Source organism: Leucoraja erinacea, chromosome 25 (genome assembly GCF_028641065.1).
Source record: "Leucoraja erinacea ecotype New England chromosome 25, Leri_hhj_1, whole genome shotgun sequence".
NCBI lineage: Eukaryota > Metazoa > Chordata > Chondrichthyes > Rajiformes > Rajidae > Leucoraja > Leucoraja erinaceus.
In genome coordinates, this window is record NC_073401.1 from 22952825 (window position 1) to 22969475 (window position 16651).

Below are 16651 nucleotides of genomic sequence, written 5' to 3' on the forward strand. Positions count from 1 at the left end.
TTGTAACTAAACCACGTGGCACCGTGGAGCTTACTGGGCCAAATATCCAAGCTCGTATGGAGGTTGAGGAATACTGCGTTGATGAAACACTAAACGCTGACCAATGTTTCCAAAATACCCGTCGCCCATCAAAAGTAAAGGAAGCCTCGCGGGGGTAGGAAAATGGGGACAAAGCATGGATATGTTCGACTTGCAACTGGGTGTAGGATATCAATGTAGATCATGGAAAAGTCTGACAAGAAGTGGATTGAAGAGGTAAATTCGATCAGAGAGGTGGTCATAATACCGGACAAATCCAGCAAAACAAGACTTCGCCATTGGACTCCACATGACTCGCCGGGTCAGGCAACAGCTGATTAGAATTGCGAGGCATCATTTCAGGTCGTGCCCCTGGAACAGAGGAGGTAAATGTGTAAAATAGATATGAGGTGCGATACAGCTGGCCAAGTGATAGATCGGTGGATACATGTGAGAGGGGGTTGATTAGCAGATTGGGGCGGGGGGTTAATTGGCAAAGGCTGTGGGTGAAAAGGAACAAGAAATGAAATCAGCCACAAAATAAGGGGGAAAGGGAGTGAATGGTAACCGTGGAGGAAGGGATGTGATAAAAATAGACAGCACACGTCCCCAACCTGTTATTGTACTACTGGAAATTGACATCGTAGTGGAGAATCTCTCCAGATAGGACACCCACATCGGAAGCAGATTTCCCCCAGATTTTCACAATTTATTCCCCCTGTTAAACATGTTTTTTTATTCCCAGAGAAGAACATCCAAGCAGTTGCCATGTCCCGAAAGCTGTTTATCCCATTAGCCCTGCGAGCCTAAACTTTATTTCTTTCGTTATACTGTTTAAATATATGACCACTTCTGGTGATTAATGTTGAGCTGATTAAAGACCACGGTAATGCCGCGGTTAACTAATCCCTCAACCCACACTTGTCATCGCGTTTTTCCTGGTATAAACACTGATATATTGTGATATTTAGTGCGGAACGATTGGACACATTTGGGTACTTCAAGCATATTAGCGTAATGCCAAGACTGCGCTTCCGTATTTTTGGGATATCCAAAATAGGAGACACTGGTTTGCACCTAATTTCTTCAATCTGGGGGGGGGGGGGGGGGGGGGGGGTATGTGCAAGCGGTCCCTTCAACTGTCCTAACACATGGATCTACGATCAATCATGAAACCTCAGTGTATTTGAAATATAACAAAGGTTCACAAAACGCCAGTTTATACACACTGGCATCATCGGACATTATTGTTTTTATTCTATTGAAGGCAAGGACATTTGCACAGAAAATTACAACGATGCATCGTAAGTAGAATAATCTGTTTTATTGCATTAAATGTTACATTATCGTTTTTCAGTTCATCGTAAAATACCAACAGCGCATTCACGGCAACAAAATGCACACGTGCTGCGTTTGAACAAATACCCTGTTAAAGCGAACATTCCATATCTGAATATTGGATTAATTTACAAAGAAATTGAACAAATCGGGAATTTGATCCTTTGAATTATAGGCAACTGGATCTGGTGATGTCTGCCTTAATCGGGGTTGCCTGGGTTTCGTGTTGAACCACACAGGAGTAAAGATCGTGTGAGTTCCAGTAGGCGGCTGGCAGAGTCAGGTAACTGCTCGCACTGAACGAGTTGTCCTTCTCCTGCTGGACCCGGCTGGTCGCAGCGCCGTCACTTCTCACACTGCCGTCCACGGTCCACTTAATGTCCACAGCGCCCGGGTTGAACCCGCTCACCAAACACACCAGGATGGCGGTACTTTTTGCGGTGACTTCACCCATTGATGGCGCCAGAATGGAAACGGTGGGGGAGCGCGGACCTGGAAATAAAGAATTGAAATAAATACAAATGAATTATTTATCAGTTGATTTAAAAGTCAGAATCGATTCAGCTGGAATGACTCCAGGCAAGATATATGCCGACTCGTTGGATAGATTGGATATGCGAGGACGTTAGTCCTTGGAGTGTAGAAGACCTTAGGGTGATCGCATGGCGGTTACAAAATCGCGAGGGGAATACATAGGGTTAGCGCATGGAATCTTTTCCCCGTAGTAGGAGAATGAAGAATTAGTGGGTTTAGGTTCAGGGCAACATTTGTACACATAACGCGTTGACTCCATGGAATGAGTTCCCCAGAGAAGTTGATGAGGCAAGTACAATAACACCATTTAAATAAACATTTGAATTAATACTTGGATAAGAAAGGTTCAAAGAGATATGGGCCTGACACGCGCAAATGGGACCAGCTCAAGTAAGGCAACCCGGTCGGCATGAAATAGCTGGACTGAAGGACTGTTCCACCGCTGCATAACTCCGTGGCTCCATGGCCGTGTACTGCACTGGCTTTACAATTCCCGGTCATTTATAAACCTCATTTTATACAGCAGAATCATGATAAGTTAATTTTTATGGGGGTATATCCGAGGTTTGGTAAAACATATAACATACAATTTTCTACAGATCATGGAAACGGGCAGAAAAAATGTAAATACAACTCATCCTGGCAGAATGAGCAGCATTTCCAAATTAATGCTTGTTTAAATAGTAATCCCAATTCTATCCCGGAACAATCTTTAGAATGTTACTTATTAGTGAATCTTCCACATCGTCCAGAAAGTTCATGATTCAATGATGGTGGCGGGCAGAAAAATGAAAGGTAAAACTAAAGAAATGTTTTGGTCAGATTCAAATTCCTTCTGACACATGTCCAGACAGCTCTGGGTTTAACATCCAACATATTCGGACTTTAAAAAACATTTCAAGCTAATGCTGAATTTAAAGACGCTGTACTATTTCCTTCCAATCGTACGATTCAAGGCAATTCAGCAATAACCTCGTATACACGTGTGCCCATTTCTGCATTAATTTATCAGAAAATGGAAAATTATGTCTCGCTCTTTGAAGCTTTTTTGACATGTCGGTCTACCAACCGCCTGCCCGTAAAAAAAATCAACACTCAGAGGGATCATGTTTAACAGCATAATGAACAGTCTGCGTTTTCTGCTATATCATACACTCGATGGCAATCGGAGAACTAGCATCAAAATCCCTTGCAGGTTCTACAAGAGTCAAGGGTACAAAGAGTCTGACGGCATATCCACACAAATGTGATCAGCTAAGGTGGCAATGGCTCGCTGAACGAGGAATGAACCAGAATCCGGTTCTGCTCTTGTTTCTAATTTCGGAGCTGAATCAGACTTGCAACAATCCTCCACGCTTTCGCGTAAAGGGAATTGAAATGCTCCGTGCGAAGCGTTTAAATTTTGGTTTTAACCTTTTCCCTGACAATTAGTTTTAGCGCTGTTGTAGGGAGCGCGTGTAACCCTGTCTAAACGCCACTTCACCCTCATGGTATCATTAAAACGATCAGAAATCAACTTCGCGCAATTTGCCCTAATGGGTATTTGCAATTCCAAAAATATCCCATTTAAATTCACCGACATCCCTTGCCAAATGTTTATTAACTTTCCTTTGGATGTTTCCAATGATTCTATTTGGCCCACTCTCAGAGTTGGTATTATCCGTGTCCACAATATACTGTAAGTTAATGAAATCTCATAATTTCCCGAACATTTGTTCAAGTAACGGCAACAGTTTTGGTTTGCATTCCGCTTATATTGAAGCAAAGTGACCAATAGCAGCAGTCTCATATGGAACCCGCCACTTGAGGATACTTCAAATCAGAGAATCAGTATTCCTGTTAAAGGAGCAGGTTTCATGAACATCAGGGAAGGAAGTGGGAAATAGACGTTCAGATCATTACAGAATTTAACAACTTCGCATTTGAAGCACAGCTGTCAGTCTGTGAAGGCGTTAAATTCCACGATGATCAAGAAGCCACGGATAGATGAGCGCAGATTTCCCGGAGTATTGTAGGGATGGAGGTAAAGGATTATTAAAAAAAAAACAAGTTCACGTAGGAGAAACAAGGAACCGCGAATGTTGGCATCTTGAGTACAACACAAAGTGCTGAAGTAATCCAGCTGATCAGACAGCACCTCTGGTCCACAAAGAAAGATGATATTTCCGTTCGGGAACCTTTCGCAAAGGTTCCGACACAAACCATTGCCCATCTATACTTCTACCGGAGAAGCTGGCTGACCCGTCCTGTCTACTTTAGTTTAATAAGAACTTTCTACCGAGGATTTATGATGGAAAGCAAAACCCAAGTTCAACGATTTGTTGTTTCACACCGTGAATACTTTACTTACTGCTTAGATTCAGTTTGGTTCCTCTCCCGAAGGTGAATATGTATGTACTTGCTGGCACGCACAGCACAGTAATAATCGGCCGCGTCCTCCGATTGCACGTTGGTGATGGTTAAATGCATTTGGTTCGTGGATGATTCATCGGATCCCGTGAATCGGTCTGGAATTCCGGTGCCTCTGGTGGTTCCATACCACACCAAGACAGGGCTGCTGTCCGGCTTCTGCCAGTACCAGCTCGTGTAGAAGCTACCGATGCTGCCCCCTGACAGTGTACAGGTGATTTTCACGGTTGTTCCCGGCGATTGTGATATAGACGGGCTCTGAGTCAAGGTAATCTCCGCGTTTATAGCTGATAGAAATAACAGATAAATATACAGAACCATTAGAAATAAAAACACAGCAGAATGTAAAACGATACAGCATTAATCATTATGCGCTCTACTCACAGTGGAAACAGGTCACCAAGGCGAGAACCCAAACCCATTCAGCCATGTTGAAGGTTATAAGGGAATATCTTGCTGCACAAGCGCGGTTTTGAGCCCTTTCCAAGTTTCTCTTTTAAAGTCTTCAGTCACTAATTATTAATTATTCATGCAAATCTTTATCCACGTGACACCGATTCACTGAATTATTGGCTCGGGGTAAAATGATATTTCTGCAGCTCCAGCCCTTTGGGAGAAAGAAATATTCATGTTGTTTTAAGTGGGAGGAGAATAGCAGACAACGGTGAACTCAACGGCGGCGGGGGGAGGGGGAGAGAAGCTCTGAGACTCACACGGGAACTGTTGTGTGAGAGCAGGCTCTTATTTACTGAGTAAACGGTGTCAGCTGTGTTGAATGGTGGCACTGTACAGACTTTGCACTAATCACCTTAAGCTCCCAAATAATTATAAAATAACACCTTTGTCCTTTTCCTACAAATAATTCGCAGTCGTGTAATAGTGCAATGCACCATTCCACCATTAGCCCCTTCATTGTATTTAAAGTGTCCACTTTAATGGTGAAATTAAACGGCACATGAGAGTCTGTTAATATGTCTTCATCGCAATGCGAGAGAACGACCCTTCAGACGGTCGAATTGAAGGGCATGGGAAGAACAATACATCATTAATTAAAGTAGAAATGTGAGGGTGAGGTAATGCTGTATAGGGGTAAATGCATGCCATGGAACGGAGCCAGCTGAATGTATTGTGTTATTTTTACTTGAATGGGCTGCATGGTAACTCAAATATCACTGTACCATAATTGGTGCGTGTATGTGACACTAAATGTGAACTTGAACTTGAAATCCACCAGCAAATTCAATTAAAATATCGGAAATTCCAGATGTAGACGGAAGCTTTCAACGTAATCATTCAAAAGACAGAAACTACACACGTGCCACAAGAAATAAAACATCCACGATTATCTCAACATGTTAAAGACAGCATTAAACTAAGAGCACAAAAAATTTCTATGAGCAAAGTTGAATGGAAATCAGAAAATTGAACAGCGAATTGTAAAATAATATGTCGAAGCGTTCAATGAGTATATTAAAATATTGTTGGACGTCAGCTAGAAGTGTTAATGCATGATAGTAAGAAATGCTGTCATTTTTATTACAACCTACAGACTGGACAGTGAAGTAGGGGATCTGGGGTAAAAGTAAAGGGGAATATGGAGATGACAGAAAATGTAAACTGAAAAATGTCCTCGGTCTGCACTGCTACAGAACACGGACAACATCCCAGAAACGGCTGCAGACATGGAAGTGGAAGCAAGGAACAAACTCACTAACGTTGCAATCATTAGGAAGTTGATAGAGCCACGGGCTGACAGGGTGTTAAGATGTATTGTATTTCATTCTAGAATCTTAATTCATCCCAATGCAGCGCTGAATTCATTGCTTTGAGTTTTTATTTCAAAACTACCATGGACGTTCCTTGGTGATCATTTACATTCAGAAAGGAGGAGGGACAGAAATATTGCAAGCTGTTACTAAAACGATATAAAGGGTATTGACAAAATAATCAATAAGGTCATCTCGCAAAAGTCAAAATATTGTTGAGAAAGGGAACATTCAGAAACGTAAGGTGCAAAGGGGTTTGGGAGTGCTGGTGCAGGATTCCCCAAAAGTTAATTTACAAGTCTGTAGTCGGGAAGGCAAATGCAATGCTAGCATTTCTTTCGAGAGGGCCAGAACACAAAAACAGAATACAAAACCAGGGATGTATTGCTGGGCCTTTATCAGGCACTGGTCAGACCGCATTTGGAGTGTTGTGAACGGTGTCGGGCTCCAATCTGAGGAAGGGTGAGCTGGCGTTGGAGAGGGTCCAGAGGAGGTTTACGAGGGTGATCCCATGGATCCCAGGGCGACACAACCCTGATTGGACTGATCCAGGTTGGGGAGGAATCTGCCTACAGACAGGAAGTAACACAGCTGGCGTCCTGGTGCCTTCGTAACAATCTGGAGCTCAATGTCCTTAAGACGGTGGAATTGATAGTAGACTTTGGGAGAGCGCCCCCTCCCCTCCTGGATAGAGTGGATGTGGAGTGGATGTTTCGACGAGCGGGGGAGTCAAGGACCAAAGGTTATAGCCTCAGAATAAAAGGACGTACATTTACAAAAGGTGATGAGGAGGAATTCCTTTAGTCAGAGGGTGGTGAATCTGTGGAATCCATTGCTTCAGAACGCTGTGGAAGCCAACTCAATGGATATTTTTAAGGTGCAGATTGATTGGTTGGTGATTAGTAAGAGTGATAAGGGTTATGGGGATAAGTCAGGAGAATGGGGCTGAGAGGGGCTGAGAGGGAGAGATAAATCAAGCGTGATAAAATGGCCGGGTAGAATTAGAGCTGAAAGGCCTAATTCTGGTCCTACAATTTATGAATTTATGAAGGACGTTCCACCAATTTACCGAAAGGCTTTGAAGAAGTTCCAAGCCAGGCAGATATAATTTCGAGCAGGCATTTGATAAGGTGAGGAATCGAAGGTTGATCTGGTAAATAATGTGGTAATATTGGAGGTAGGGTATTGACATGGATGGTGAACTATATGGCAGACAGGAAGCAAAGCGTAGGAATTAACGGGTCCTTTTCAGAATGGCAGGCAGTGACTAGTGCCGCAAGGCTCAGTGTTGGGACCTCAGTTATTAACTATATATATTAACGATTAAGATGAAGGAATTAAATGCAACATCTCCAAGTTTGCTGATTACACAAAGCTGGGTGACAGTGTGAGCTGCATGGAGGATGCTATGAGGCAGCAGGGTGACTTGGATAGGATGTGTAAATGGGCAGATGCATGACAGATGCAGTATAACGTGGATAAATGTGAGGTTATCCACTTTGGTGGCAAAAACAGGAAGGCAGATTATTATCTGAATGGTGTCAAATTTGGGAAAGGGGAGGTGAAACGAGAACTGTGTGTCCTTGAACACCAGTCACGGAAAGAAAGCTTGCAGGTGCAGTCGGCAGTGAAGAAAATCGAATGGCACGTTGGCCTTCATTGCGAGAGGATTTGAGTATAGGAACAAGGTGGTCCGACGGCAGTGGTACAGGGCCCTAGTGAGACCACACCTGGTCTATTGTGTGCAGTTTTAGTCTCTAAATTTGAGGAAGGACATTCTTGCTATTGAGGGAGTGCAACGTCGGTTCACCAGATTTTACTTCGGAGTCACGTGAGAAGATTCCGTGAAGACATATAACATTCTTAAGGGATTGGATACACTAGATGCATGTAAAATGTTCCCGATGATGGGGGAATCCAGAACCAGGCGTCCTAGTTTTAAAAAATGGTAGGCCATTTAGGACAGAGATGCGGAAACACTTTTGTTACGCAGAGAGTTGTGAATCTGTGGAATTCTCTGCCACAGAAGGCAATGGAGGCCAAATCACTGGTTGTATTCAACAGAGAGTTAGATATAGCTTTTAGGGCTGATGGAACCAAGGGATATGGGGAGAAAGCAGGAACGGGATACCGATTTTGGATGATCAGCCATGATCATGTTGAATGGCGGTGCTGCTCGAAGGGCCGAATAGCCTACTCCTGCACGTATTTTCTACGAGTCTTGGTATTTATTGTTAAGAAAAGAACATTGGGCGATTAGTTTGAAACATAGATCACGCATAAATAGGCAAAATTCAGGTTGGAAAGATGCAAAAACTGATGTGCCTCATAGATCACTGCTGGAGCCACAATTTCTAAAAATGCTTAAAAAAATGTTGGCTGTTGAATTTGTTAATGACATGAAGAACAAAACAAGGCCACCGTGGATGTGGATAGTTCCAGTGATTGGGCAAAGGCCTGGTAAATGCGGGATGTGGGAACATGTGAAATGTCAATTTTGGCAGGATAAGTGATACAAAAGAATGTTATTTACAATATAGACACAAAAAGTTGAGGTAACTCAGAGGGACAGGCAGCATCTCTGGAGAGAAGGTATGGTTAACGTTTCGGGTCGAGGCCCTTCATATTTACATTTTGACAATTTTCAGTGTTTTGAGATGCAGAATTATTTCGAATTGTTGGTGAGCATTCGCCACAGGCTAGAAAAAGGTACAACAACTACCTAGGAAAGGTAACAGTGTTAGCATCTTACGCCAGAAAAACCGAATACAAAAGAGAAAGGGTCTTAGTGTTTCAGTTGTACTTCATCGCAGAATCGAGCAGAGTATTGAAATGTAAATGCCTTTGAAGCAATTCAGAAAATGGTTACTAATAGACCCATATCTGCAACGAGCGAGTGCTCGACAGTTTGAAGCATGAGAGTTGCTTTAATTGAAGCACAGGTGATTATGCGGGGTCTTAACAGCATGTGAAGGGTGAGGACAATTCGGCTGGGGTAATCTAAAGCTAAACGTCACCGGTTAAACAAAAATAAATGCCTACTTCAAAAAGTGAAGAAACAAAACACATCTCTCAGAATGGAGAAAGCCTCATCAATTACGTTTCTGAAAATGTGGTAGAAGCAGTATTTACTTTTTTTCCAAATCACCATCTCCACCCCCATCACCATCTCCAACCCCCATCACCATCTCCACCCCCATCACCATCTCCACCCCCATCACCATCTCCACCCCCATCACATCTCCACCCCCATCACCATCATCCACCACCCCCATCACCATCTCCACCCCCATCACCATCTCCACCCCCATCACCATCATCCACCCCCATCACCATCTCCACCCCCCTCACCATCTCCACCCCACACCATCTCCACCCCCATCACCCTCTCCACACCCCATCACCATCTCCACCCCCATCACCATCTCCACCCCCATCACCATCTCCACCCCCATCACATCTCAACCATCACCATCCACCCCATCACCATCTCCACCCCCATCACCATCTCCACCCCCCATCACCATCTCTCCACCCCCATCACCATCTCCACCCCCATCACCATCTCCACCCCCATCACCATCTCCACCCCCATCACACATCTCCACCCCCATCACCATCTCCACCCCCATCACCATCTCCACCCCCCATCACCATCTCCACCCCCATCACCATCTCCACCCCCATCACCATCTCCACCCCCATCACCATCTCCACCCCCATCACCATCTCCACCCCCATCACCTATCTCCACCCCCATCACCATCTCCACCCCCATCACCATCTCCACCCCCATCATCCATCTCCACCCCCATCACCATCTCCACCCCATCACCATCTCCACCCCCATCACCATCTCCACCCCCATCACCATCTCCACCCCCATCCTAGCTCCACCCCCATCACATCTCTCCACCCATCCATCACCATCTCTCTCCCCCCATCACCATCTCCACCCCCATCACCATCTCCACCCCCATCACCATCTCCACCCCCATCACCATCTCCACCCCCATCACCATCTCCACCCCCATCACCATCTCCACCCCCATCACCTCTCCACCCCCATCACCATATCCATCCACCCCCATCACCATCTCCACCCCCATCACCATCTCACCACCCCCATCACCATCTCCACCCCCTCCCATCCCCATGCCCATCTCTCCCCCCCCATCACATCTCCACCCACATCCCATCTCCACCCCCCATCCATCTCCACCCCCATCACCATCTCCACCCCCATCACCATCTCCACCCCCATCACCATCTCCACTCCCCCATCACCATCTCCACCCCCCATCACCATCTCCACCCCCATCACCATCTCCCACCCCCATCAAAATCTCCACCCCACCATCTCACCCCCATCATCTCCACCCCCATCACCATCGATCCCCCCCCATCACTATCTCCACCCCCAGCATCACCATCTCCACCCCCATCACCATCTCCACCCCCATCACCATCTCCACCCCCATCACCATCTCCACCCCCATCACCATCTCCACCCCATCACCATCTCCACCCCCATCACCATCTCCACCCCCATCACCATCTCCACCCCCATCCCATCAAGCTCCACCCCCATCACCATCTCCACCCCCATCACCATCTCCACCACCATCACATCTCCAACTCCACCCCCATCACCATCTCCACCCCCCATCATCACATCTCGCCCCCATCACACCATCTCCACCCATCAGCACCCCACCGCCACCCCCATCACCATCTCCACCCCCATCACCATCTCCACCCCCCATCACCATCTCCACCCCATCACCATCTCCACCCCACATCACCATCTCCCCCCCCATCACCATCTGCCCACCCCCATCACCATCCTCCACCATCTCATCACCATCATCCACCCCCATCACTACCTCTCCACCCCATCACCATCTCCACCCCCATCACCATCTCCACCCCCATCACCATCTCCACCCCCATCACCCTCCACCCCCTCACCATCTCCACCCCCCATCCCATCTCACCCCCATCACCATCTCCCCCCACCCCCATCCCCTCTCACCACCCCCATCACCATCTCCACCCCCATCCCATCCATCTCCACCCCCATCCCCCATCCCCCCCCCCATCACCATCTCCACCCCCATCACCATCTCCACCCCCATCATCCCTTCCCCCCCCATCACCATCTCCACCCCCATCACCACTCCACCCCCATCACCATCCCCCCACATCCACCCCACCCCCACAGCCCACCCCCAATCACCATCTCCACCACCCCATCACCATCCCCACCCCCCATCACCTCACCATCTCCACCCCCATCACCATCTCCACCCCATCACCATCTCCACCCCCATTCACCATCACCACACACCCCATCACCATCTCCACCCCCATCACCATCTCCACCCCATCACCATCACTCACCATCTCCACATCCCCATCACCGCCATCCACCATCTCCCCACCCATCACCATCTCCCCCCACCCATCACCATCTCCACCCCCATCACCATCTCCCACCCCCATCACCAGCCTCCACCCCCATCACCAGCTCAACCCCCATCACCCCCATCTCCACCCACACCATCACCATCCACCCCCCCATCACCATCCTCCACCCCCATCAAAATCTCACCAGCCACCCCATACACCATCCACCATCTCCACCCCCCTCACCATCTCCACCCCCATCACCATCTCCACCCCCCATCCCCATCTCACCCCACCCCCACCATCACACCCCATCCACCATCTCCCCCCCCCATCACCATCTCCTCCCCATCACCATCTCCACCCCCATCCCACCCCCATCACCATCTCCCCCCCCCCCCCATCTCCACCCCCATCACCATCTCCCCCCCATCACCATCTCCCACCCCCATCACCAATCTCCACCCCCATCACCATCTCCACCCCCATCATCCCCATCCCGCACCCCCATCACCATCCACCATCCCCCCTCCCACCATCTCCACCCCCATCACCATCTCCACCCCCATCACCATCCACACCCCATCACCACCCCATCACCAGTGCTCCACCCCCATCACCATCTCGTCCACCCCCATCACCATCTCCACCCCCATCACCATCTCCACCCCCCCATCATCATCTCCCACCCCCATCACCTCTCAACCACACCCAATCACCCATCTCACACCCCCATCACCATCTCCACCCCCATCACCATCTCACCCCCATCACCATCTCCACCCCCATCACCATCCACCCCCATCACCATCTCTCACCCCATCTCACCCCCATCACCCCACCCCCCATCACCATCTCCACCCCCATCCCCATCACACACCCTCCACCCCATCACCATCTCCACCCCCATCACCATCTCCACCCCCACCATCCCACCCCATCACATCCCCACCCCCCCATCACCTCCCCCCCATCACCATCTCCACCCCCATCACCATCGCTCCCCCCCCATCCCACCATCCATCCAGCTCCACCCCATCACCATCTCCACCCCCATCACCATCTCCACCCCCATCACCATCTCCACCCCCATCACCATCTCTCACACCCCACCATCTCCACCCATCCCGACCCCCTCACCATCCCCCCCCATCACCATCTCCACCCCCACACCATCTCCACCCCCCACCCACATCCAACCTCCCACCCACCCCCCATCACCATCTCCACCCCCATCACCATCTCCACCCCCATCACCATCTAACCACCCCCATCAACATCTCACCCCATCATCAACCCCAATCACCATCTCCAACCCCATCACCATCTCCATCCTCCACCCCATCACCATCTCACCCCCATCACCATCTCCAACACATCACATCTCCACCCCCCATCACCATCTCATCACCACCCCCCATCACCATCTCCACCCCCATCACTAGCCAACCCCCAATCACCATCTCCAAAGCCCCATCTCCACCCCATCACCATCTCCACCCCCATCACCAACCATCTAGCTCCCCCCATCACCATCTCCACCCCCCATCACCATCTCCCCCCCATCACCATCTCCCCCATCATCCATCCCACCCCCTCACCATCTCCACCCCCATCACCATCTCCCCCCCCCCATCACCATCTCCCACCCCCATCACCATCATCTCCACCCCCATCACCATCTCTCCACCCCCATCCCAACTCTCCCCCCATCACCATCTCCACCCCCATCACCATCTCCACCCCCTCACTCACTCCACCCCCATCAACCATCTCCACCCCCATCACCATCTCCACCCCCCATCTCTCCACCCCCCATCACCCCATCATCCACCTCTCCACCCCCTCACCATCTCCACCCCCCCACCATCTCACATCCTCTCCACCCCCATCACCATCTCCACCCCCATCACCATCTCCACCCCCATCACCATCTCCACCCCCATCACCATCTCCACCCCCATCACCATCTCCACACCCATCACCATCTCCACCCCCATCACCATCTCCACCCCCCCCATCACCATCTCCACCCCCATCACCATCTCCACCCCCATCACCATCTCCACCCCCATCACCATCTCCCACCCCCATCACCATCTCCACCCCATCACCATCTCCACCCCCATCACCATCTCCACCCCCATCACCATCTCCACCCCCATCACCATCTCCACCCCCATCACCATCTCCACCCCCCATCACCATCTCCACCCCCATCACCATCTCCACCCCCATCACCATCTCCACCCCCATCACCATCTCCACCCCCATCACCATCTCCACCCCCATCACCATCTCCACCCCCATCACCATCTCCACCCCCATCACCAAGCTCACTCCCACCCCCTCACCATCTCCACCCCCATCACCATCTCCACCCCATCACCATCTCCACCCCCATCACCTAGCTCCCCCCCCATCCCCATCTCCACCCCCATCACCATCTCCTCCACCCCCATCCACACATCTCCCCCCCCCATCACCATCTCCACCCCCATCACCATCTCCACCCCCATCACCATCTCCACCCCCATCACCATCTCCACCCCCATCACCATCTCCACCCCCATCACCATCTCCACCCCCATCACCATCTCCACCCCCATCACCATCTCCACCCCCATCACCATCTCCCCCCCCAATCACCATCTCCACCCCCATCACCATCTCCACCCCCATCACCATCCCCACCCCCATCACCATCTCACCCCCCCATCACCATCTCTCAACCCCCATCACCATCTCCACCCCCATCACCATCTCCCCCCCCACTCACCCTCCACCCCATCTATTTTATCTCCCCAATCCCCCCACCCCCACCACTCCTCCCCCCCCACCATCTCCACCCCCATCACTAGCTCCACCCCCATCACCATCTCCACCCCCATCACCATCTCCACCCCCATCACCATGTCTCCCACCCCCCCATCACCATCTCCACCCCCATCAACCATCTCCACCCCCATCACCATCTCCACCCCCCACACTGGCTCCACACCCCCATCACTAGCCCACTCCACGCCATCCATCTCTCTCCATCACTAGCTCCACCCCCATCACTAGCTCACCCCCATCACTCACTGGCTCCACCCCCATCACTGGGCTCCACCCCCATCACTAGCCCCACCCCCATCACTAGCCACCTTTTCTCCGGGTTGGGATGGGGGTGAGTGGTGGATGGTGACGTTGGGGGGATGGGGGGAGGGAGAGAGAGAGAGGAGAGAGAGAGAGGAGGAGAGGAGAGAGGAGAGAGGGAGGGAGGGGGGGAAAGAGAGGAAGTGAAGGGGATGGAGAGAGAGAGGAGGAGAGGTGAGGTGTGAAGAGCTCACTATGATGATCAGACAGAGACTCAGACACTGGGTGTGGATTAGATTCTTTATTAGTGTGTGTGTGTGGGGGGGGGGGGGGGGGTCCAGCGGGGGGGGGGGGGGGGGGGGGTGTGGGGTCCGCTTTAGCGCGGGACCCGTCAACCGCCGACACTCACACATCCTGTAAGCGCACATGTAGAAGATGCCTGGAAAAGAGAGAGAGAGAGAGAGAGTCACGCCCCGAAACATCACCCGTCCACATTCTCTGCCTCATCCGCTGAATTCCTCCGGCCTACCCGCCTTCGATATTTTCCCGGCGCTTGCAGTTCCTTCTCAAACTTCCTGAGCATGAGATCAAGGCGAGGATTTCAAACCTTAATCCAACATCTCGAGGGAGAGAGGGGGGGAGATGGGGAGAGGGGGAGGGGGAGAGAGAGAGAGAGGAGGGGGAGATCCTTTACCTCGTCAAATCTGTCATTCCCATTCCTGTGTGTGTTAGTGTTTGAGTGTGTGTGAGTGTGTGCGGGAGTGCGTGTGTAGAAGGGTTCTGGACCCGAAACGGCACCTGTCCACCATTCTCCCCAGAGATGCTGCCTCATCCGCTGAATTCCTCCGGCCTACCCGCCTTCGATATTTTCCCTGCGCTTGCAGTTCCTTCTCAAACTTCCTGAGCATGGGATCAAGGCGAGGATTTAAAACCTCAATCCACCTCTCTAGGGACAGAGGGAGAGATGGGGAGAGGGGGGGAGAGAGAGAGTTCTGGGGAGGGGGGGGGGAGATCCTTTACCTCATCAAATCTGTCATCCCATTCTTGTGCGTTAGTGTTTGAGTGTGTGTGCGTTTCTGTGATGTGTGTGTGTAGAAGGGTCTGGACCAGAAACGTCACCTGTCCACGTTCTCCACAGAGATGCTCTGCCTGCCTCATCCGCTGAATTCCTCCAGCCTACCCGCCTTCGATATTTTCCCTGCGCTTGCAGTTCCCTCTCAAACTTCCTGAGCATGAGATCAAGGCGAGGATTTAAACCCTCAGTCCACCTCTCTAGGGAGAGAGGGAGAGATGGGGGGGAGAGAGAGAGGGGGAGGGGGAGGGACCCCGCTGAGTTACTCCAGTATTACAAGGTCTTGGTGAGACCACACCTGGAGTATTGTGTACAGTTTTGGTCTCCAAATCTGAGGAAATACATTATTGCCATAGAGGGAGTACAGAGAAGGTTCACCAGACTGATTCCTGGGATGTCAGGACTGTCTTATGAAGAAAGACTGGATAGACTCGGCTTGTACTCGCTAGAATTTAGGAGATTGAGGGGGATCTTATAGAAACTTACAAAATTCTTAAGGGGTTGGACAGGCTAGATGCAGGAAGATTGCTCCCGATGTTGGGGAAGTCCAGGACAAGGGGTTCACAGCTTAAGGATAAGGGGGAAATCCTTTAAACCGAGATGAGAGAACTTTTTTCACACAGAGAGTGGTGAATCTGTGGAACTCTCTGCCACAGAGGGTAGTTGAGGCCAGATCATTGGGTATATTTAAGAGGGAGTTAGATGTGGCCCTTGTGGCTAAGGGGATCAGGGGTTATGGAGAGAAGGCAGGTACGGGATACTGAGTTGGCTGATCAGCCATGCTCATATTGAATGGCGGTGCAGGCTCGAAGGGCCGAATGGCCTACTCCTGTACCTAATGTCTATGGTTCTATGTTTCTATAAGATCCGCCCCTCCATCTCCTAAATTCTAGAGAGTATAAACCAAGTCTATCCAGTCTTTCTTCATAAGACAGTCCTGACATCCCAGGAATCAGTCTGGTGAACCGTCTCTGTACTCCCTCTATGGCAAGAATGTCCTTCCTCAGATTTGGAGACCAAAACTGTA

The 16651-nt window shown here is 50.2% G+C and overlaps 1 pseudogene; it reads right to left on the minus strand.

Annotated features, from left to right (window-relative positions):
* Positions 1-1322: 1322 nt before the first annotated feature.
* Positions 1323-16651, minus strand: part of LOC129709347 (Ig heavy chain C region-like) — a 32731-nt pseudogene continuing 17402 nt past the window's right edge.